Here is a 25,072-nt window from a genome sequence, read left to right on the forward strand (position 1 = left end):
AGCAGTACATATAAACTTTGGAGTCTGAAATATAGAAACAAAAATATTCACATTTCATCACTCAAAACATATTAAAAAAATATGGTGGGAAAGGCTGTTAGCAGCTCAGTGTTTTCAGTTTTAATTTTTTTGGGAGCAAAATGTTTGTCATAGCACTTAGCTTCTGTTTTCATGGAAATTGCACAACACGTTAAACTATAAATTCTCCAGTGAGCAATTTAAAATGAATATGTACTTTTAAAAGTTCACCCAAAATAGAACAAGTTTCAAGTCTTGTCTAGTATATGGATGAGATTCTCTATCAAACTGTTAATTAGTCCCTTCTCCTGTGGAGTGATTGATGGAATTATGAGTATTTTAAAGAATGGGACTGATAGCAGGAATATGTACTCTTCTTAATAGCTAAAACGTGGTTTGTAAGTTGAGGTGGTATAGTATTGAAGTCCATGGTGGGCAAGGCCAGGGGCAAAAGTGAGTGAAACAACAAATGTAACACCCCCCCCCCCAAAAAAAAATTTGTATAGTAGACTAGTTTCTACAAAGACATTCAGGCACACCTCCCAGTTCTCTATCCAGGCAACCAAGAGGCAATATCAGTGTACAAGGATGCCTGCCAGCCAGTGGGAAGAACAGGAGGGTACGAATTAGAGCTGTTGGGAGCTTGACATGGAGGGAGTGGGTTTGACTGATGAGGCTTTATGGCTTTGGGAGAGTCCTAAGGGTAGATAGGGAGAGGCTCAGAGGGCCAGATTTTGCTCTCAGGCCAGTGGGTCCCCATCCCTGGTTCTATGAGCTAAAGTAACTTCATGGAGAAGCTATCACTATGCTGTTCATGAAATAGTGTAACCATGCTCACTACAAGCCAAGATTCCCACACTGCCGCAATACAGAATCAATAATAGCTTTTTAAGAGAAGCGTTGAGAAATGCTGTGTTTGTTCGAAATTGCTGTTTTTATCGCTTTGCTGTGCAGAGATCAGGTCCCAGTCCATCTGGAACAAAGCAGGCCTTAAACTGCAGCTCATGTAACAATGATAGGATTTCTATGTTTCAATACATGTAGATCTTTGACGTATTTGGTTTAGTTGAGGATATTGTTTTGACCACTAGGTGGAACTCTGCAACTTCATCTAATTTTATGCTCTTTGCAGACATTTGTTTGCCTTGAAATTCAGATTAACCTTTCCAAGGGTTTGTATGTCAGATACCAGCAGATATATGCAATACATTAATATTCTTCTCCTTTTCATGTGAAACAAACTGATATAAATGCTGAAGCATTGTTCTTGAGCCCAGGGCTTTGTCTGAGCTAGGTCTTAGCAAATCTCAGGTCCAGAACCTGTTTTAATTGTTATAGCTGATCTCTGAACTAGGGATGAGTAAGCCTTTCAGTTTTGGATTTTCTTGGTTTCTCATTTTTCCAATCTTAAGTTCAGTTCCTTGCATTTCCACATGAGTTTGTGATTTTTTAAAAAGTCCTCACGAAAATTTATCAGCAAATTCCTCCTAATATACATATGTTTATATGATGGGATGATTAGCTGCTTGTGCGTAAAATCGTGCTCCCTCAGAGTTTGTGCGGCTCCACAAACCTCTGTGTGTGACAGAGCTCCTCAAACATGTCTGCTCTAGTCACTCGTAGAGTCTGACAGTGGCTGTCTGCGGAAGCGCTTCCAGCAAAGAAGCTCCTTAACGGAAACACGTCTCCTGGACTCACGACGTGGCAGCTTCCGACGAAGCATGGGTCTCCCTATGGTAGCTTCTGACACCTCCCCGCTGTTCTCGCTGGACGTGTCTCTCACCCCTCCCTTTTCCCTGCTAGTTCCTGCCTTGGCTGCTGCATCTCTCTCAGCATTCCTGAGATCCTCCTCCCGAGTACACTCTCTCCCCCTGCTGGTCCCAGCTTTATCTGCTGACTCCCTCCCAGCCTCTGGGAGCCCTTCCACCTCCCTTTCCTCTGATGTCAGTTCCCTGACATCCACCTCCCCTCCAGGGCCCCCTCCCCCCCCGCCCATACTCTCTCCTCTGGGCGGTGAGGAGATAAAACCCCGAAAGGAATCCTCTTCATCTTCAGACGTCTCGAACATTTCCCTCCATCGGTCTTCGTTCCGGCTCGCTGAATCCTCCTCCTCCTCGGAATCAGAGAACCCCTCCCACTCTTCTTCTTCGTCGGTGCTGGCTAAGTATTCCCTCCGGAACCTCGCCACTGGCTGAGGTTTACGAGGGAATCTCTGATGAAAAGTTTCTATTAAAACCTCGTCATCTACATCCTCTGCCATGACCCAGGTGTTTTCCGACTCCGGCTCCCCTTCCCACATTACCAAATACTCTACTTGATCTCCCTTCCACCTGGAATCGAGAATCTCCGCTACATGGTAGCTGTGTTCCTTTTCCTCCATTGCTGGTCCCCTATTGACCCTCCCTTCTCTGTCCCCTTTATACGGTGACAGCAACGACCTGTGGAAAACTGGGTGCAGCTTCATGTGGTTCGGTAACCGGAGTTTGAAAGCCACTGGGTTGACCTGCTGCGTGACTTCAAATGGGCCCAGCCTTTTGGGTCTTAACTTCTTACAACCCCCTTTGAATGGTAACCCTTGGGTAGACAGCCACACCTGGTCCCCCACCCTGATGCTTTCACCTTCCCTTCTGTTTTTGTCTGCCTGCCTCTTGTATTCCTCCTTCGCCCTGTTTAAGTTAAGTTGGAGCTGGCGATGGATCGCTTCCATTTCTTCAACGAACTGTTCTGCAGCTGGAACGCTCCAGTTCTGCCCTTCCCCCCCCTGGGAAGGCTCGGGGATGGCACCCGTGATTAGCCAAAAAGGGGCTCATCCCCGTGGACACGTTCTCTGCATTGTTGTAGGCAAATTCTGCCAACGCCAGCTTCTCCACCCAATCATTCTCTCTGTCATTCACATAACACCTCAAATATTGCTGGAGGACACCATTAGCTCTTTCCGCCTGCCCGTTGGTTTCTGGATGACGGGCAGTTGAGAAATTAACCTCTACATGCAGTAAGCTCATGAGCTTCCTCCAGAACCTGGAAGTAAATTGTTTCCCTCGGTCTGAAACCACCCTCAAGGGGGCGCCATGCAACCTAAACACATTTTCTACAAACAATTTAGCGGTTTCTTCTGCTGTGACCGCATGTGAGCAGGCTATAAAGTGGGCCATCTTGGTTAACAGGTCTACCACAACCATGATGGCTGTTTTCCCTCTAGACCTTGGCAGATCAGTCATGAAATCTATTGCCACTGTTTCCCATGGTCTTTCAGGTGTGGGTAGTGGTTCTAATAAACCTGCCGGTGCCCGCCTCTCCCCCTTGGCTCGTTGGCATTGGTCACACCCTCTCACATACTCCCGCACATCTTCCCTGACCTTGGGCCACCAGAATTCCCTGGTAACCAGCCACATGGTTTTGTGTTGCCCAAAATGCCCTGCTGTGGGGCTATCGTGCAGTTGCTTGAGTACCTTTTCCCTCAATTCCCCTTCAGGTATATATAACGCTCCCTTGTAGTACAACGCCCCGTTTCTCTCCTCAAAACCCCCGGGTTTGTCTCCCTCCCTCCTGAGACCCCTGAGTTTGTCCTGGGCGTATTCATCATGCACCGTTCCCTCTACCAGTTCCCTTTGCCCCACCAATGCCGCCCCACACACCCAGCGGTCCTCTGGAATGACATGGGTCTCTTCGGGTGCTCCCTCCCCCTCCAAATATTCAGGTTTGCGTGAGAGAGCGTCCGCCCTAACGTTCTCTGGGCCTGGCACGTAACAGATCTCAAAGTTAAATTTGGAGAACTCCTGGGCCCATCTCAACTGCCGTTGGTTGAGCACTCGTGCAGTTCTCCAATACTCTAGATTCTTATGGTCCGTGCACACTTGCACCTTATGTTGTGCACCAATTAGCAGGTGCCTCCATCTCCGGAAAGCCTCATGAATAGCAAGAAGTTCCCGGTCGTACACCGTGTAGTTCCTCTCGGATTTGTTCAGCTTTCGCGAAAAGAAGGCACACGGTCGCCACTCTGACTCCTCCTTCCCCGGCTGCAGAAGAAGAAGCACCGCCCCTATGGCTCTGTCAGATGCGTCTGTTTCGACCCTCAGCTTTTTTTGTAAATCCACATGCAGAAGTTGTCCTTCAGAGGCGAAGGCCCTTTTCAGTTCCTCAAACGCTCGCTCCGCCTCCGCCGTCCAAACAAACTTCTTTTTACTGCTGAGACAGTCCGTAATGGGCGCCGTCAGGTGGGCGAAGTTTCGGATGAACTTACGATAAAAGTTTCCAAACCCTAGGAACCTCTGCACATCCTTCTTGGTTTTGGGTGTTTTCCATTCCAGCACTGCTTGAACCTTGCCGGGATCCATGGCCAATCCCTTGTCTGACAGGCGGTACCCCAGGAATTCCACCTCCTTGGTATGAAACTGACACTTCTCCAGTTTCACCCACAGCCTGTTGGCTTGCAGCCTGCTCAACACTTCTCTGACGTCTCTCACATGTTGCTCCTCATTCTCCGAATACACCAGCACATCATCTAGGAAGGCCACGCAATTCTTGTAGAGCAAAGGCCCCAGTACGTGGTTCATAAAAGATTGAAAGCACGCGGAGCCCGCTTGTAATCCAAAAGGCATCACGAGATATTCAAATGCCCCCAAAGGGGTGAACATGGTGGTTTTCCATTCATCCCCTTTCCTTATACGTATCAGGTTGTACGCCCCCCTTAGGTCCAGCTTTGTAAAAATCTTTCCCTTCCGCACCCTGGTCAAAATATCATCAATCCTGGGCATAGGGAAAGCCACTGGTTCTGTCACTGCATTTAACCGCCTGAAATGACATACAAGTCTCGGCTTGTCCGTGTGCTTTTTATCCACAAAAAACACTGGGCTACCCCCCGCTGCTTTGGACTCTCTGATGGTTCTTGTCAATGAACTCTCGCAACTCCTGCATTTCTCTGTCTGACATGGCATACAACTTGCCTACAGGAAGCTGTGCTCCAGGGAGTAAATTGATCTGGCAATCAAAGGGCCTATGCGGGGGTAGTTGGTCAGCTTCCTTCTCGCTGAACACGTCGCTGAGATCTGCATACTGTGGTGGTACCTTCACCTTCTCCATTACTTCAGTCCCTGCTAGGGTGGCTTGGGCCCCTGCTGAACCCTTTTCCCTCTTGCAGTGTTCTAAGCAATGTGCTGAACCAAAGGAAACCACTCTTTGATGCCAGCCCACCAGCGGATCATGTAGCGCTAGCCAGCTCATTCCCAAAATAATGGGAGCGCCTCCCAAGGTGGCCACATTAAACGCTATCAGTTCTGTGTGCCTTGCCACCCTCATTATCATTGGGACGGTCTGCAAGCTGACTCCTCCTCCCAACAGCTCCCTGCCATCGATCGTGGTCACCTGCAGGGGGTTGCTTAAAGGGCTCGTCTGTATCTGGTGTTCAGCAGCAAACTCCATGCTCATAAAATTGCAGGAGCTGCCTGAGTCCAACAGCGCCTTTATTTTTAGGGGGTGTCCATTTTGCAGCTCTAGCGACACTTCAATCACTAGGGCAGGTTGAGGAGCTTCTGGCACGGGCACTTTCACTGCTCTTTGGCCTGGCTGCAGTGCCCCGACTGTGGCAACCAGGCGTTGGCTTTTACCTGCTCCGTTTCTCCCTGCTCTCCTCCCTCAACAGCTCCCACCATCCCTTGCCATTCCTTCCTCTGGGGGCAGACTCTGGCAAAGTGGCCTGGCTGTTGGCAGAGATAGCATTTCCGGGCGCCCTTTCCCTCCTTCTTAGCCCCCTCACTGGGCTTTGAAACTGCGCGCGCGCGCGCGCTGTTCCGATTTCCATCGGCTCTGCCGGCGGGAAAGCTGGCTCAGGAATGTCTGGAATGCGGAACTCCTTCCAACGTTCCCCTCTCCCTTCCCGCCTCTCCAAGGCTCTTGCCTCCTGGCGCGCTCCTATGGTCAGCGCAGATTTGGTCAGCTGATCCATAGACACCGCCCTGGGGCTCCGGGACAGTTCGTCTTTCACAGCCGAAGAAAGACCTTCTTCAAATAGCATCTGAATGGGTGCCGCCGATAAATCCCACCCCAATCGGTGAACCAGCATGGTAAATTCAGTCCAGTACTCACGGACTGAGTACTGTCTGCGCACCACCCCTTCCTCAATATCGCTGGAAAACATGATATCCATTGCACGAAAGAACTTCATAGTGTCCTTTAGGATGTCATTGTGCGTTGCCATCAGGGGTCGAACCCAGTCCCGCGCCCCCTTCTCAAGATGCCCAATTACGAAAGCAACTCGCGATTCCTCATCAGGGAACTCATCAAACTGCACATTAAGGGCATATTGCATCTCTGTCCTAAAGGCATGGTAATCCTTGGGGTCCCCCCCAAACTTCTGCACCAATCCTGGTACCTTTCTGGGGAACTGAGTGGTTCTCCCCTTCTTGTCTGCATCCTGAGCCCTTCTCTCCTCAAGCCTCGCCGTCTGCAGCGCAAGTTGGACTTCCAACGCTCGGTACCTTTCTTCCAAGCTTGGACCAGCTCCAACCCCTGCTCCTCCGGTTCCGGCTGGGTCGCTCATGATGCTTTCTCCTGCACAGGCAGCGTACAGAGACTGTCAGACTGCTATGATGGGATGATTAGCTGCTTGTGCGTAAAATCGTGCTCCCTCAGAGTTTGTGCGGCTCCACAAACCTCTGTGTGTGACAGAGCTCCTCAAACATGTCTGCTCTAGTCACTCGTAGAGTCTGACAGTGGCTGTCTGCGGAAGCGCTTCCAGCAAAGAAGCTCCTTAACGGAAACGCGTCTCCTGGACTCACGACGTGGCAGCTTCCGACGAAGCATGGGTCTCCCTATGGTAGCTTCTGACACCTCCCCGCTGTTCTCGCTGGACGTGTCTCTCACCCCTCCCTTTTTCCTGCTAGTTCCTGCCTTGGCTGCTGCGTCTCTCTCAGCATTCCTGAGATCCTCCTCCCGAGTACACTCTCTCCCCCTGCTGGTCCCAGCTTTAGCTGCTGACTCCCTCCCAGCCTCTGGGAGCCCTTCCACCTCCCTTTCCTCTGATGTCAGTTCCCTGACAGTTTATTTGCAATTTCTCCTGATATACATATTTTTGCAAAGCAATTTCCCATTCTAGAATGAGCATTGTATGTTATTTAATTAATATATATTATATGTACAATTTACCCTTGTAGATTTTTCATGACATTACTTGACTGGAGAACTGAATTGTAAAATTTGGAGAAATTTGAATTTTGAAGGATGGCTGTTTTGGTTTGAATATTGCCTTGGAAATTGAGAATTAGATCGTTTTCTTTTAAATGCTAACTGAACTAAATTTCTTCCCTATTTGTACTCTGCATAACCACAGCTATTTCTTCCATAATGTGGTTTGTGAGCTGAAGTGGACTGGCTGAAACTATATGGTTTCAGTTTACTTGAGCCCCAGCAGCTTTTCAAATATAGTACCTAATTATGATTATATTTATATCAGGTCAATAACCACAGGTGAGCTCTGAAGATATGGCAATCTTAGAAAAGTTCTAGCTCTGCTGGATTTTTAAAAAATGTTCAGTAAGAAGTATAGTCATACCTTGGTTTTCAAACAGCTTAGTTCTCAAACGTTTTGACTCCCGAATGCTGCAAACTGTTCTGGTTTGTTAACTATTTTTGGAAGCCGAACGTCCTACAGGGCTTCTGCAGCTTCTGATTGGATGCAGGAGCTTCCTGTAGCCAATCAGAAGCCGCATTTTGGTTTCCAAACATTTTGGAAGTCAATGGACTTATGGAATGGATTCCGTTCAACTTCCAAGGTACGACTGTATATTGAATCCTCACTTGAGATCAGCACCACATATTTGAGCAAGCAGTGGCGTAGCGTGGGTTGTCAGCACCCGGGGCAAGGCAAGTAATTTGCGCCCCCTAACCCGTGGATTTGCGCCCCCTAACCCGTGGATTTGCACCCCCTAACCCTAACCCCCAGATGTTGCGCCCGGTGCGGCCGGCCCCCCTGCACCCCCCATGCTACGCCACTGTGAGCAAGAGTTTCCCAGCCCAACAATGTGGGCCAAGGGACCCTTTTAAGTGTATTGTTACAGAGTTATGATCTTGTGCATGGAGAATCTGTTGATTCAGTGAGGGTTAATTCTCCTTTCTGCCAGAAACACTGGAATTCTGCTACCTTTTCTTCAGATTTGCATGCCAATAGAGGTATAGGAAATGAGAAAATGGTTGCCTCATTCCTGGCTAATTCATTAAACCATTCTTTGTTTCCCCTGTTGTGATTAGTTTTGCTGAGATCCGGAGGTCGATGTAGCAGCAAAGTACTTTTTTCTTTGATGAACTCAGCAGGTTTTGTTTCATTGTGAAACAATGGCTAGCAGATGGAAAACTGAGCTTGGCTGGCTATTGTGAAACTAATGCATATTGTTTCTTTTAACAACTTGGTTTTTCTTCATCTTTGAGAAATTGCACCATTTAAAAAAAAAATCTTCCAGTTACTAAAACTGAATTTAATGAACTCTGGAGAACAAACTAAAAACCTATAGTTTATTTAATCTGCCATGATCCAGAAAGATCGTGCTGGTGCCAAGGTTAAAAGGTAAAGGGACCCCTGACCATTAGGTCCAGTCATGGCCGACTCTGGGGTTGCAGCGCTCATCTCGCTTTATTGGCCAAGGGAGCCGGTGTACAGCTTCCAGGTCATCTGGCCAGCATGGCGAACCAGAGCAGCACACGGAAACGCCGTTTACCTCCCCACCAGAGCGGTACCTATTTATCTACTTGCACTTTTGACATGCTTTTGAACTGCTAGGTTGGCAGGAGCTGGGACTGAGCAACGGGAGCTCACCCCGTCACAGGGATTCGAACCGCCGACCTTCTGATCAGCAAGTCCTAGGTTCTGTGGCTTAACCCACAGCACCACCCGTGTCCCACTGGTGCCAAGGTTAGGTGAATAATAAAACAGTCATACCTTGGGTTACAAACGCTTCGGGTTGTGTGATTTTGGGTTGCGCACCACGCTGAACGCGGAAGTACCAGAATGGGTTACTTCCGGGTTTCGGCACTTGTGCATGTGCAGAAGTGGTAAATCATGCTTTGCGCATGCGCAGAAGCACTGAATCGCGACCCGTGTGTGCACAGACGCGACGCGGTGCTGCGGGTTGCGGACACTGTGGGTTGCGAATGTGCTTCCCGCATGGATCACGTTCGCAACCCGAGCGTCCACTGTGATACTAGTTTTTCCTTTTCCTTTTAAAGGATGGCATTTTAGCATTCTTATCTGTTTTCCCTTCAATGTGATCATGAAGTTTCTTTATTATACCCATTAACATGGGCTGCAATGCTGCCAGTGCTTTGATGACAGTTCTGTCGTGCTACCCAGGTGCTTGGTCTCGCTGCCATTCCGAACACGATGCCTCTTAATACCACGAGTCTCTTAGCTTTGCTCTACAAATATCTGTGCAAAGTGTGAGGCTTTGACAAGCATGACAACGGAAGCATACCTTGGCATAAACTAGTTATCTTCATTTATAGGAGAGAAGCTTAATCTTGTTGTCTGTGATGAGCAAGGGCTCCAGATAGATGCAAACGCCTGACTCTGTAGCTGACAAATGCTGGATGAAGCACAGTCTGCAAACATTGTGGGCTTGCTTAATGACCCCAAGAACTTCAAGATACAGCCATGACCTTACGCCCTTGGATAACACTTGGATAATTTGAAGGATGGCCTTACCCCATACATCCACAATTGACAGCTTTAGTCTGCCAAACTAGCCACTTTATAAGTGCCATGTAGTGTTTGTTCCACATCTGCAATAAATAGTTATTTTCATGTGGTATCAGCTCTGGAACTCCCTACCTACCTAACACCAGGCAGATGGAACTGCTGTACAGTTTAAAACAGTTACCCAGACAGGTACTTTTAATATGTCTACTTGTTTAAAATGTTGTTGCTTTTATCAGTATTTCTTGATACATATCTTACTGTTTTATGTAAATCTCTTAAAGATAGAGGTAAAGGGACCCCTGACCATTAGGTCCAGTCGTGGCCGACTCTGGGGTTGCAGCACTCCTCTCGCTTTATTGGCTGAGGGAGATGGCGTACAGCTTCTGGGTCATGTGGCCAGCATGGCTAAGCCGCTTCTGGCAAACCAGAGCAGCGCACGGAAACGCATTTACCTTCCCACCAGAGCGGTGCCTATTTATCTACTTGCACTTTGACGTGCTTTCGAACTGCCAGGTTGGCAGGAGCAGGGACCGAGCAATTTGAGCTCACCCCATTGTGGGGATTCGAACCTCCAACCTTCTGATCAGCAGGTACTAGGCTCTGTGGTTTAACCCACAGCGCCACCCATGTCCCTCCGTAAATCTCTTAGATCTATTTTATTATTAAACTGGTGGACTCTCCTTCCTTAGAGGTTTTTAAGCAGAGGTTGGATATCCATCTGTCATGTATAATCTAGTGAGATTCCTGCATTGCAGAGGGTTGAACTAGATGGCCCTTGCGGTCTCTTTCAACTCTAAGATTCTATGGCCAGTTTTGATAAATAAAATAATTATTTTAAGTATGGGCAGAAAATACAGCCCTCTCTGTTCTACTCAGTTGATTGTAATATGAATTGCAGCTAATATGGCTTCTCTCAGTTTGTCCTTTTCATTCTGGGGAAACCCAGCCAGATGGGTGGGGTATAAATAATAAATTATATTATTATTGGCATTGCAAATTTTGGAGAAGTGCACATTTTGAAGGATGGCTGTTTTTTAATTTGTGCATATTCAGAAAGTGTGAATTTGAAAGCTTCACCTTTAAATGTGACCTGAATCGAATTGCTTCTCCATCCTTACACAGGGCATTCAACTTCTGGATAAAGGCAATCATAGAACACTTCCAGTTATGCTATATAGAATGCATATTTCAAGTGTTCACAGGAGAGATTATACGGATTGACAATGAAATGAAAGCCACGAGAGTGCTATCAGTGTTTTGCATTTTCTTTTGATACATGTTTTTAGATTTCCCTATTCAGTGTGTATATCTGTGTTTGTTGATGCAAGAGTTTGGGAAAACTGCTATCAAAGGAAACAGGCGTAATAGATGTGATAATACGTTCACTCTTCATACGCTAGGTTCTCAAACTCTGTTGAGGGTACTTTGGGTGATTCTACTTTGTGAAGGAAACCTCAAAGTCCTCTTGTTACAAATTTACCAATTAACAGATGATTCTTTGCCGGGGGGGGGGGGAAGATACCCAGAATCACAAGGTTTATAAAGTTTTATTTCCTACCAATTATAACAGTAAACAAAGCTTCCTTTATTCCCAGTAACAAATCTACTGGTTACCACACTTAAATAGAGCTCTCATTCTGAAACACATACCCTCCAACTTGTTAATAATAATAATAATAATAATAATAATAATAATAATAATAATAATACCTCGCCAATCTGACTGGGTTGCCTCAGCCACTCAGCACAACTTCCAACACATATAAAAACATACAAAACATCAAACACTTAAAAAAGCTTCCCTGTATAGGGCTGCCTTCAGATGTCTTCTAAGGGTTGTACAGTTACTCATCTCCTTGGTTCAGGGGTCACATAACTGCATACCCTCCAACATTTATCCAGTGGAAATAGGGATGCCCTAAGGAAAAGCGGGGCATTCTGGGATCAGATCAGAAACTGGGATAGTTTCTGTGAATCCAGGACTGTCCCTGGAAAAAAGGGACACTTGGAGGGTCTAGAAAGAGAGTTTGAATTTTAAATTGACAGGCCTTATGCCTACTTTCTCAAGAACACACATGTTGGCATGACCAGGCCCAGTAGTAGCTTAGGTGATTCAAGGATGGAGTTCTGGTTTGCACAACACTGCTTGGGTCTTTCTTTGTTGATCTCTGATTTGCTGTGAAGTGGCGGTGTGTGTGTGTGTGTGTCAAATCTGTGTATACTTCAGGAGTTTGATGGTCCTAACTACATCTTGGTCAATCTTTTTGGCATGCCCTCCTTCTTCTACTCTGCAATCACTCATTTTGCTCCCTTCCTCTACCAGGTGCTGCCATGGTCAAAACAAAACACCTAAATACACAAAAGCATAGGAGCAAGGTTAACAGTTTAATAGCATTAAAATTGCATGTACAAAGCTCAGGAAGGAAAAAAAAAGTTTTTGTCTTGTGCTGAAAGGTCATTAAGCTAGGTGCCAGGCAAATTTCTCAGGCAGAAGTTCCGTAACTGGGGTCACCACGGAGAAGGCCTCTCTCTAATAGCCAGGTGCCTCCCTTCAGATTGCAGGGGTACCTTCAGGAGACCTGCCCTTGAAGATTATAGAGAAAAGGTAGGTACATATGGAGGCAGTTGGTCCTTCAAATATTCTAGTCATAAATTTGGAGGACTTAAAAGGTTAACACCAGAACCTTGAATTAGGCCTAGAAACTGTGTGCCAACGAGGGTGGCACAGCACAGTCACAATATGATCGTAATGCTTAATTCAGTTAGTAATCTAGCAGCCTATATTTTTCATTAACTGCAGCTTTTAAGCAGTCTTTTAGGTCAAGTGTGTATAGTTTGGCCCTTTCAGATCTTTCAAAACTCAGAGCAGCTATAACCTCATTTGCCTAAGCTTTGTTTCTCTATGAATGAACTCTCCTTTCATGAATGGAGAATTCATGGAGTGACAGTGTTAGATATACAATCCTGTGCCTCTGTGACAGTTGTAGTAATGGAAGAGTTTATGAAGATAAATATTTGAAAGGACATTAACTATGTAAGACTGTTATGGGCATAACTGCTAACTAGACATACTAGCTGCCTGCTAACTTGGTTAGTGAATTGGGAGCAAGCCTTGGGTGACTACTCTTGGATAAGAGCAATCCCCCCCCCTTTAGCACATTTTAAAAGTGGAAAAGAAGTGAAAGCCTGCTTAACCCCTTACAGATGTTAAGAGTGGCTACAGGAAGGAATAGCACTGTGGCAGCAAACGCTGCCTCAAGATGCATGAATGAATTTATAGGGCTAAAGCAGGCATAGGCAAACTCAGCCCTCCAGATGTTTTGGGACGACAACTCCCATCCTCCCTAGCTAACAGGACCAGTGGTCAGGGATGATGGGAGTTGTAGTCCTAAAACATCTGGAGGGCCGAGTTTGCCTATGCCTGGGCTAAAGAGAGCCCGAAAATGTCTGTTTGCAACCCCAATACCTTTGTGGGAGTTTTGCACTGTAATTTCACATGGTGAAATCTGGGGTACAATCCTAGCGGACAGTTCTTTCCCACTGTTTAAAATTTCATGTGACATGATGGCATAGCAATAAAAAAGCTGCTGCTCCATAATGTAACAAGTAAAAGGTAAAGGTAAAGGTAAAGGGACCCCTGACCATTAGGTCCAGTCGTGACCGACTCTGGGGTTGCGGCGCTCATCTCGCTTTATTGGCCAAGGGAGCAGGCGTGCAGCTTCCGGGTCACGTGGCCAGCATGACTGAGCCGCTTCTGGCGAACCAGAGCAGCACACGGAAATGCCGTTTACAGTGCCACCTGCGTCCCTAATGCAACAAGTACTACCGTGTAAAAGGAACATTAGTAATTGGGACAGAAGCTCTATTATTAAAACCACAAAAACAAATGCAATGAACCCCATGTCTGAATACAGCATACATGTGCGACGTCTTTTCAGATGTTTAAACAGAACATCTGTAGGGCATTGTAGGACCTGAGTTTTGCCTCTTTCCCAATGTACCTTCTTTGTACCCACTTTGAACATCTACAAAGGACTGTGGGGAAAGTATGCATTCCTCAGGTTGAGTCCCAATTTACTAGCCAAATTAAGTAGGGACACAGCATTGCACTGCAGTGTGCCCAGTGCTTCTGAATGTGTTGTATGATTCTGTTGGTGGAGTTTAAAAATTAACTGAAAAGCTAATAGTAGATTCTTGTTACTGTTGTATTAAATAGAAATATCAAAACTGGGTATTCTATCCTTCAAAAAGAAAAAAAAAAGAAAATATGTTTCAGTTCATATAAAAGCAAATGGCACACTGTGTTTTTAAGTTCTAACAGTGTACTATCAAAATTTTTCTTTAATAGTTTGAATATAGCCTGCAAAGGCGCATGAGATGGAATTTTTACAATGCTAGGCTTGTGCTTAATTTATATGAAACAATCAATTGCGTTTAAAGAATATTCAGGCATAAAAAGTTGGCTTGTAGGTAAATGATTCAGCTTCTCCCTTTCCTCTGTCAAACTGTAATCATCCTAGAGTGAGAAGCATTACATTGTTTTGGCGTTCTCACTGATTAGGGATATCTTGCAAGTGATTTGATTAAATATTGTCAGATTAAACAAATGGAAAGCTGGAAAAGAAAACCCTAACCAAATGGTAGACTCTATTCACATATAATTTAATGAGAATTGTTAGTTTATGCACTGCCATACCTTTTCATTTATTTGAAATTTTGGCCAGCTGTTTATTTTCCCCCTCATGGTGATCGCAAACTAGAGGAACATTCAAACAAAAAGGAGAAGAATTCTTTAGCTGATGTAATAAGTATTGCTTAGTTTCAGTCCCTCTGGCATTGCCGGCCTGCAGATCATTAAGGACGTCCCGATTTCCATGTAGATGTTTACATGGATCTCTTGAATGGGTTGGCTGATTTCAATGAAAGATGTGTATTTTTCCATTCAAGACATGATAGAGCATGTCTCTTTGTTGAACTGAATGGGGCAATTCTGAGCACAGATCAGAACTTTAGTGTTCCCATGCAGTTTGTGAATTAGGACACCAATCTTCAAATGCTTACATTTTAGGGCTACACAGACCACATCCAAAAGTTTAGTTTGGGAGAGGTATTAGCAGAGTTCTACTTGTGGAAATCAAACATGGGGCAGGAGGCAATCCCCCCCCCCAGTTCTTCCTTTGTCTAAAGCTAATTTGGCCTTCAAAATCTGCTCTACAGGTTCGACAGAGTCCCTGCAGAACAGCATGGTGAAAATTGCACCTTGCATTTATGAAAACTTCAATTGAATTGCAGCTCCTTTTACAATTGGAAGAGGCCTTTCTGTTTACATAACTCCTTTCACTCATAAAATGACCCAGCCTTCTACAACCTCATGCCCTCTAGATGTTGTAACTGAAATTCTTATCAGCCAAAGCCATCATGACTAATAGCCAGGAATTAGGAAGCCTGTAGTCCAAACTATCTGTCCCCTACCAGGTTGGGGGACAGCTGACATTAGGAAAGCCACACTAAAGTCTCATTGAAATGAATGAACATAAATTTGTCACAACTAGGGATGCAAGGAGGAAGCAACTTCTACCCTGTCCCATGTTCATAACAACCAACGCTGCTTTTGTTCTGCTACTCTTTGACCTCTGCTAGCTAATGTAACTAGTTATGTAATGAATTTCAATGCATTTCAATGGAATGGCAACATTACAAACAATTCAGAAAATAATGTAATCATTTTGTAAGGTTTACAAACTGAAAGGAATCACATAATGAATACTACTTTTATTCACTCGTGTGATTTTTGTTTGACCTTGGATCAACATGTGACTTGTGACAAATTTCCATTCCAATTTCCATTTCTGATGCAATTCTCTAACATCCCTAGTCAAAACTAAGTCATTATATTGATTTTAGTGGGGCATGAGGAGATTTTGGTCATATAGTTAATTTTGAATTCCCCTTAAGTTCCCCTCAAAAATGTATTTTAAAGGCCTAGCTCATGCTCACTGAAAAAAAGGGGAATTAAATGTGCTTAACTCTGTGCTCAGGATCATGTTAGCAAACCAGGCCTCTGAAGCTGCATTGTATGATTTGTGTGATTCACACGCCTGTCTGTAAGGAGCGTGAGAAGGGAAGACAGGCTTATCTTTCTTCCAGTATGAGACTAAAATTGTGCTTTCACTTTTACACTGTGGATTCTTCTTCTCTTGGATCTGAGAGCAAGCACCATGATTGCTTGTCTGTATATTCTGTAAATAAATTAGTAGTTTAGAACTACAATGTCTCTAACTTCTTGCTGTGTTAAGCCAGAAGGATAGTGTGCTTACACCAGCTGGTGTAGGTCACTGGGAAGCCTTTTCCAGAGCTATGCTCACCGGAGTACGTCCAGAGGAATGGGGGCTGCAGGCACCCCAGGGCATTTTCTCCCAACAGATCATGCCCAACATTTGCCCACCTCATTTTTGCAATCTGAATAATAATCCTAACTGGCTTATTTTACAGAGGGAAGTATTCATATAAACATGAATAATTGTGGCATACAAAGTCAAATTGCATTTCTGGCACCATTATCTGAAATACATTTACTTCTGAGGAGGTCAAATTGCATTTCATGATGATTCTTTCAGGTAAGCATGCTTAAAGTCTCACTCTGGTCATTTCTCCCTTAAAGTTCCCACCTGAAAAGGCTACCAGTCCCTGGCCAGGTTTAGAATGTACTAAGGTAGGCAAAAGGACATGGGTGGCACTGTGGGTTAAACCACAGAGCCTAGGGCTTGCCGATCAGAAGGTTGGCGGTTCAAATCCCCGTGACGGGGTGAGCTCCTGTTGCTCGGTCCCAGCTCCTGCCAACCTAGCAGTTCGAAAGCACGTCAAAGTGCAAGTAGATAAATAGGTACCGCTCTGGCGGGAAGGTAAACTGCGTTTCCATGCGCTGGTTTGGTTTGCCAGAAGCGGCTTAGTCATGCTGGTCACATGATCCGGAAGCTGTACGCCAGCTCCCTCGGCCAATAAAGCGAGATGAGCACCGCAACCCCAGAGTCGGCCGCGACTGGACTTAATGGTCAAGGGTCCCTTTAAGGTAGGCAAAAGACAAGATGAGGAAGCAGGGGTGGAGGAAGGGGGATGCGGTGGGTGTGGGCCACCCAAGGTGTCACCACTGGGGGGGGACAAAATGCCAGGTGGCACTCACCGTGGGGCGTGCAGTGCACCGGAGCCATGCCTCTCTCCTGGGAGAGACGCGGTAGCTTGGGCGCGTGCAGGCTCCGCACTGCCCAAACAGTCTGCCTGCTGCCTCCCCCGCTGTAGGGTGGCTGACTGGGAGGAGGCAGGCAGACCCTGGAGGCCCCTGGATGTGCCCCACCCCGTCCCTATGGGTGGCTTGCCCAGTTCCTGGGTGCGCCGCCCCAAGCGCCCAAGTGGCTTCCTCTGCTGCTGTGAGGAAGTTCTGTAAAGCAGGCCTGGCAAAATCTGTTGGTGATCAGGCAACCTCCAAGGTTTGTTTCAGATTCCTGTAACATCTGTTGTGTGAGTGATCCCTTTGCCCCCATGCTTTGTCATCAAGGGTAATGTGTTTCTGCCTGCAAGCCTTCCTTAGTTTTCATCAAACTTTTCCTTTTTGTTCAGCAGTTGACCTTCTTTTGCACAGACCTTAGTTCCTTGTGTCCTTACCGTAGGTGAGTTCAGGCAGTGCATCTCAGAATGCCAGCAGCCTGAGAGACAGGCTATCATTATAAGTCAGCCAGTCTCACCCATGTGGTGTAAATATTGGATGATTGTATTTCAGAAGCCTATCTCAGTGAGAAAATTCAGGCAGTTGTGATACTTTTTGAGCTACGTTTCTAATTTTGTGTAGATACATATTTACAAATCTGCCAGTTTAGCGTGAAACATCCTCACATTAAGAGGTGATTAATGGCCACTTAGACTGGCATAGTTCCCCTGGCTGTAGTCTTTGAATTACTACCTCAAATTTAGGACTGCCAACTGATTATATTTTAAAAACCATATTAACTACCAGGCTTTTAACTGATTCATTGACTTATACTTTTAAAATTTATATGCTTCAGAACTTGATTGAAATCTCTCCTTTGAAGATCCAGAAATAAAGGTTTCTCTTCATTATGAGGAAAAAAAGCAAAAACTGTAATCCTAAACCCACAGACCTGTGACTAAGTCCCATTGAATTATATAAAACTAGAATAGACATGGTTAGGGTTGTGCTGTTAGTGACCAAACCTACCACTCTTTGTTAAAACGTTTTTAATGAACATATGGAATCTTCTCTATGACATTAAGGCACCTAAGCAGAAGAGGAAAGACTTCAAAAATAAATGAGTACAAAGCACCATTTGACATTGATTTCAGTGGATTCATGATTGAAGTACAGTAGTTGAATGATTTGTATTGTTAGAAGGAAAAAAGTAAAGAACAAGCCCAAATTCTCTGGTAACAATGGCTTGGGAGAGCAGGGGGGAGGTGGTAGGATGGTGTTTTAGTGCTTCTCTGCTGACCTCTGCTAGTGACATGGGGCGGAGGGGGGGGGACTCCACTGTAGCAGAGTACTGATGATTTTGGATCCACTGGATCTGAAGTCCAACAGATTCCTAGAGAGTCTTTACTGTTGGGCCCTTCATCTACTCCAGCCTGGAGCATGTGTAGTGAAAAGAAGGAAAGAAACCATCCTGTGGAATGCCCTCTCGTCAGCTGTTAAGCAGATGAGTAATTATATAACATTTAGGAAACACCTGAAGGCAGCCCTGTATAGGGAAGCTTTTTAATGTTTAATGTTTTACTGTGTTTTTATATGGAAGCAGCCCAGAGTGGTTAGGGCAACAAATGTTGTTGTTGTTGTTGTTGTTGTTGTTGTTGTTGTTGTTGTTGTTGTTTTCTTCTTCTTCTTCTTCTTCTTCTTCTTCTTCTTCTTCTTCTTCTTCTTCTCCCCCCCCCCCCACTTCTGCCCTGATATGTGGAAACCAATGGACCTATGGACCTTTTGATATGGCTATAGATTTCACACGTTGTTCCCCTCCATACTTTGTCCACATTGTTCCTGTAAAGCATGAGCTTTTGTTGTTGGGCAGGGGTGCCCAAACTTTTTTCAAAGAGGGCCAGATTTTTGATCAAGTGAACATGCATGAGCTTTTTGTTGTTGAGCTTTTTTTAGGATTAGGCCCCCAAATCGGACTTTGGACATGCCTGCTGCAAAGAATAAGCAATTTCTAGCACCCATAACATTTAAGAAGATACCTGGAGGATCAGAAGGAGATCCTAATATATTCCCAGTGTTCAACAATAAGCCTACCGATTTTCCAATTCGCCATAAGTGGGAGGAAATCAGTGCATCTGCATGTCATTGAACACTTAAGAGTCCATATCATTCAAATCCTTCTTTATGGACAGACTCCTTCACCATGAGGGACATATCCTGATGGTTACAAACATTTTAGTACACGAATTTCACTGTTTATTTATTAATGCTGCTTAAACTGTTTCTGCCTCAGCAGTCTGAGCCATCCTTGCCTATCTTAATCCAAATATTTAGTAGCATATCTGCTTTTCTCATCATTAGGTACATCAGACTGTGCGCTGATATATGTCGTGAACAGGGATGGAGTGAAATAATTATTTCTCTGGAAAAATTCCACTGCTGTACTGGTATTGTGCTGGCAGCTGGATGTGACCCTGGAATTTGTGTTGCATGAACAAAGGTAGAGAGGAATCAAGGTCAGTGAATTCATTGCTATTAATTTGCAAGCTCATTTTTGACCTTGTTGCAACATCGGATCTTTGAAGATGGATGGTATTAAATATTATATTTTATGTAGGCTACAATCTTCTTAATTGTTTTATTACTATATTTCGCCAAAAGCAGTTTAAAAGTCATGAGCTTTAACAAGCTCCTTTTATACCATCCACTGCCTCTGAGTATTTTGCAACTTTGTTTCTTGGGAGGTGTTACCAAAGCACTATGACTTTTGCCTCAGCGCCTAGGGCTTGCCGATCGAAAGGTCGGCGGTTCGAATCCCTGCGGCGGGGTGCACTCCCGTCGTTCGGTCCCAGCGCCTGCCAACCTAGCAGTTCGAAAGCACCCCCGGGTGCAAGTAGATAAATAGGGACCGCTTACAAGCGGGAAGGTAAACGGCGTTTCCGTGTGCGGCTCTGGTTCGCCAGAGCAGCGATGTCACGCTGGCCACGTGACCCGGAAGTGTCTTCGGACAGCGCTGGCCCCCGGCCTCTTGAGTGAGATGGGCGCACAACCCTAGAGTCTGGCAAGACTGGCCCGTACGGGCAGGGGTACCTTTACCTTTAATAATCCAAGAATGTGAGAAGTGAGAATGATCCTCAATAGGTCCTGCAAGTGGGCTGGCGTGCTTTGCTGTTCTTGTTTAAATGCTAGTTAGCCCTGTTCCTGAAGGTTTTCACTTTGCCTCTTTTGTGTTTTTATTTTGCCTTTCCGCTCTGAACAACAGAAACTCCAATATACGTTACACAATGAAAACAATTAAAAATCGCAAAAGTATCGCTCAGTAAAACAAACCGTCAGAAAATACACAAAATCAGATTCAAGGGAGGCCAGTAAGGTCTACTGAATACCCTCCAAGTGTCCTGATTTTCCACGGACAGTCCTGGAATTACGAAAGCCATCCTGGCTTCTGGTTTGGTCACGGAATGCCCCTATTTAACCCACCAGTGCTTCCACTGCTGAACTTGAGGAAGAAGATGAACTGGCTCTTTTCCTGAGCGATGGCAGCTACAGCTGCAGAGGCTGAGAGGGAGCACCATGTTGCCTCTCCATGGCTGCTGCTGGCCTCCTCCTTTGGCAGCTCATAGTGGCTGCTGGAAGGCAGGCAAGGAGGAGGAGAGGCTGCCACCCAGCCCCACATGATACGCTGGCTCTGAGGGGCAGGCAGAGGGCAGAAGCACCCTGGGTGGGAAAAAAGGGAGAGTGAAGCAGAGTACAAGGAATCTTGATTTTTTTTTTAATGCTTTGTGCATGTAATCTTAAAAGGTAAAGGTAAAGAATCCCTGACAGTTAAGTCCAGTCACAAATGACTCTGGGGTTGTGGCGCCCACTCGCTTTACTGGCCGAGGGAGCTGACGTTTGTTCACAGACAGTTTTTCCAGGTCATGTGGCCAGCATGACTAAGCCACTTCTGGCGAAACCAGAGCAGCGCACGGAAACGCCGTTTACCTTCCCACTGGAGCAGTACCTATTTAACTACTTGCACTTTGACATGCTTTCGAACTGCTAGGTTGGCAGGTGCAGGGACCAAGCAACAGGAGCTCACCCTGTCGCGGGGATTCACACCACCGACCTTCCAATTGGCAAGCCCTAGGCTCTGTGGTTTAGACCACAACGCCACCCGCGACCCTACATCTAATCTTACCCCATTCTAAAATTTATTTATTGGTGTGTATTTTTCTTTTTGTAAATCTGCCAAAGAATAAAATTAAATAAAATTGGGATTGTGGGATTTTCTAAGGACAGTGGAGGTTGTGTGTCCTGTGTCTTGTTGGTGTAAGTGGTGTTGGCCCTTCTCATATGCAGCATAATCCTGCTGCTGCTGCTGTGTTGGACAATTATTTCCGATTGCTAATTTTCAAGGAGTGTGTGTCCTTTACGTTCACACTGATAGTCCCATTTTAACATTAGCAAAGATGAACATTTTGTTACTTTCCCCAACAATTGAGTTATTTCAACATAATAGTGCACACACACACACGCACACACACACGTACACACACACACATGTAGATGGGCAGAAAATTTCCCACAGATAGCTTACAAAAATACCTTTATTAATAATGATGGCAAATGACATCTTCAAACCAATTATTCTTGCCCCATGCAGCAACCTTCACCAGCTGCTTTTGAAACAGCTAACATACCATTCCTTGTTTATGTAGATTTGACCTGTCTCATAATAATTAGCAGGTATTTCCATTAAAAAAGCAGAAGAGTGCCCTTATGTTCGCTGTCATCATAGCATTGCAGCAGGTGTTCTAATGCAAATATTTAGGATTAAAATGCCAGTGCTGTAATTGAATAGTCTCTGTTAAATGAATCAGAGCTTTCGACTAGCCTGAGTGCTGGGATCGCTAAGCACTGTGGCTTGATAGCAGTGTAGCTTGCAGTGGTTATACATCATGGCTACATATACTGTGGACATTGGTTGATACAATGGTGGCCGTTGAGGAAGGTTGTTGTGCAGTGATGGGTTCTAATCTGGCATTTCACATGGTTTTATTTCTATGGATCATGGCATCAGTGCAGCTGGCACAAGTTGAAACTAAAATGTACCCTTCATGAAAAGCTCCTCTCTCAGATGTGTCTTGGAAAGAACAGCTAACATCCTGACCTTAATTGTTGCAGAAAATATCAGAGCACTAATCTTTATATTTCCCAGAAATATCTCGTTATCACCCTGCTGTATGCAGGAACCGGCCTTCACACAGTCAATGGAATTCTCTTGTAAAGTAAATTTACGACTCAGGAACTGTAAAGATAAAGATGTGGTCTTCCCAAAATTAAGGTTGTGTCCTCTGCACTTCAAACTTATCTCGCAAAGCCCAGTAGTACACTAGAGAGAGCAAACAACAGTTCAAAGGACTTGATGGTGTGCTATTTACTCACCAAGGAAGCCCCCTGCCCTCTCTATAGCCGTTAGCTAGAGTCAAACTATACTTAAACCCATGGTTTTCAATGGTTTGTTAGCTCACTGCTCCAACAGGACCCCTTCTTTACTTCTCAGTGATCTCAGGGATCAAGCCTCTTAGGCTTCACTGGACTACAGACCAAGAAACGGTGTGAGGTTGTGTTGCTGGCATAGGATTTGAAGGGGAGAGCTTAACTCTTGCAGAAGGCACAGAGCTCAGCTCCTTGACTGTGTGCTCCTCTATTTTCCCTCTCTTGTAGTGTGAATACTGTGGCACATTGCTGTATTCCCTTTTTCTAGGCTTTGGGTAGTTAGGAACTTTTTAACTCTTATACCTTTTTTATTACAATGTTGTTGTATGTACTGAATGATTATTTGCTGCCTGTATATCAAGAGAGTTTGTTGGATCTATACACATGCGGGCTCAGATGTTTGCCTCATAACCGTTGGGAATTCCTTGCTGTCATCTTGGGGTGGTGAGGAGAACACAGACCCTTACCCAGCAACTATCAGGGAATGACGGTGGTAAAGGCAGTGTCATCCAGCTGTGTGGTTGCAGATTGGATAGATGATGTATCAGCCTCTGTTTGCTAATTAATTCATTGGATGCCAACAAAATTTGCAGCTGATTAAAAATTTTGTGTATTTACATAGCTTCACAAAGCACAGGATCAGAAAATGTTAGCAACAAACAAAACACAGAAACACTGAACTTATCCATTGTTCCAGACTGTATTTCAATTTTCTTGGCTGGCTGGTGCTTTCACCTCCAGGAACAGAGAACAAAGACAGAGGAAGGCATCGTGCTTGAGTGTGTACAGTTTGTCTCTTTACATGGAGTCCCCCTCCCTCCAGAACTTGACCACCTCTTTTCACTCTGAATTGGAATCCTTCAAAGGTTGTTTCTTCATAGAAAAGGAACTACAATCCAGCTTTATATGCATCTGTTTTAAGGTCAGAGGTGATTCTTCCTCCCATCACATTTTTACAAGTGGCTTGTGCAGATATTGCAGCCTTCCAACAACATTATGAGTGGCCATTATATCACATTTTATTGTTTCCATGCAATAAGCCTGTTTTCTCTTTTTGCAATGCATCAATTTTTCCAAGGCCAGTTCAATACATTTTGCTGCTTGAGACAGCTGGATTAACAGCTGGATTTAATTTCAATATGTTGTGTTCTCCACGATGCCTGAAATCTGGATTGCATTTATATCCCCCCTTTTTCTCCAAGGAGCTCAAGGTAGCATACATGGTTCTCCCTGCCTTCTCAAAATAATCCACACAACTCTGTCAGGTAGGTTGGGCTGAGAGACGGTGGCTAGCCCAAGGTCACCCAGTAAGCTTCATGACCAAATGGGGAATTTGACCCCTGGTTTCCTGGGTCCTAGTCTTGACACTCACCACCCCACTGCACTGATTCTTATTTAGGGGACAGAGGAAAGACACCTGGTTCCTGTTTCCTGACCTCTAGTATCTGCAGTATCAGGCAGCTGTTTCTCTCTGTTTAATGTTTGGGCTAGCCCTTTACTAGAAAGAACCTGAATGAGCTTTTCCTCTTTAGCTCATGCTGTGGAGCCCAGAGGCACAGAAGTATGCAAGCAGGATTTCCTAACTTAGCTTTGCTCCACTTAAAGAAGCCCAGCATGCTCACCTTCCCTAAAGGCCGTTCTTGCCACACAGGCTGCTAGAAATAGTTTATGTCTTGTGACTTTCTAACATGTTCTTCTGATTCCATTGTTTAGCTTCTTTTCCTAAATTTGGGGATCACTCCAGGATCTAGATCTAGAGGTTTTACTATAGACAGTACGGATGTACACTGTGGCTATCATCAGCATGGGTGTCTAACACAGCTGTCCCTGATGACTATAGATAAAAGAACCTGTATTCCCCTCCTCTGTCAATTGCTCTGCAACAGCAGTGCCTCTTGTATAATATGTTCCTAGCATCTAGAACATGGTTTTAGCATGCAGATCTAGGCTGGCTAACCTCTACTGGTTGTTGGGCTCAGCTCCTATCAGGCCCAGCCAGCATGGCCAATGGTCAAGGTTGATGGGAGTTGATCTAGAGCAGGGGTCAGCAAACTTTTTCAGCAGGGGGCCAGTCCACTGTCCCTCAGACCTTGTGGGGAGCTGGACTATATTTTGAAAAATAATAATGAATGAATTCCTATGCCCCACAAATAACCCAGAGATGCATTTTAAATAAAAGGACACATTCTACTCATGTAAAAACACGCTGATTTCCGGACCATCCGCGGGCCAGATTTAGAAGGCGATTTGGCCGGATCCAAGCCCCCGGCCTTAGTTTGCCTACCCATGATCTAGAGTGATCTACAAAAATCTCAAACTCTGACATAAGTGATGGATAGAACCAGGGCCCTCTTTAGCATATGCACCACTGGGGTGCAAAGATCTGTCCAGTGTCCCCAAATTTAGTTTAGCCCCCCAATTTACTTTTATTATGCTTATGTCAGACACCACGCTTATGCATTATCTCTTGTTTATGAAAGAAGGGAGGAAAAAGAAACAAACTTTTTTATTTGCTCATTTATTTACAGTACACTTATACTTAAGTATACACCACCACCACACTTAAAGTTATAAGTATTGTTTAGGCACCTACTTAGGAGAAACATCAGTCGTGTCAAAGGTGCCGCTGACCCTGCTGCCGCATAACAGCTCAATACAATACGTAACATAATATTTTGATGTAAGAGTTAATT

The 25,072-nt window shown here is 45.1% G+C and overlaps 1 long non-coding RNA gene across 3 annotated transcripts in view; it reads left to right on the forward strand.

Annotated features, from left to right (window-relative positions):
* The window catches only part of LOC309540447, a 246,059-nt gene that overhangs the window by 136,512 nt on the left and 84,475 nt on the right, over positions 1-25,072 (forward strand). For all 3 annotated transcript variants that reach the window (XR_014223289.1, XR_014223292.1, XR_014223293.1), the window contains one exon: positions 19,260-19,414. This is a non-coding gene — a long non-coding RNA (uncharacterized lncRNA). The remainder of the gene's footprint in view (positions 1-19,259; positions 19,415-25,072) is intronic.

The sequence above is a fragment of the Podarcis vaucheri genome (assembly GCF_965113315.1).
Source record: "Podarcis vaucheri genome assembly, chromosome: 9".
In the NCBI taxonomy this organism is placed as follows: Eukaryota; Metazoa; Chordata; class Lepidosauria; order Squamata; family Lacertidae; genus Podarcis; species Podarcis vaucheri.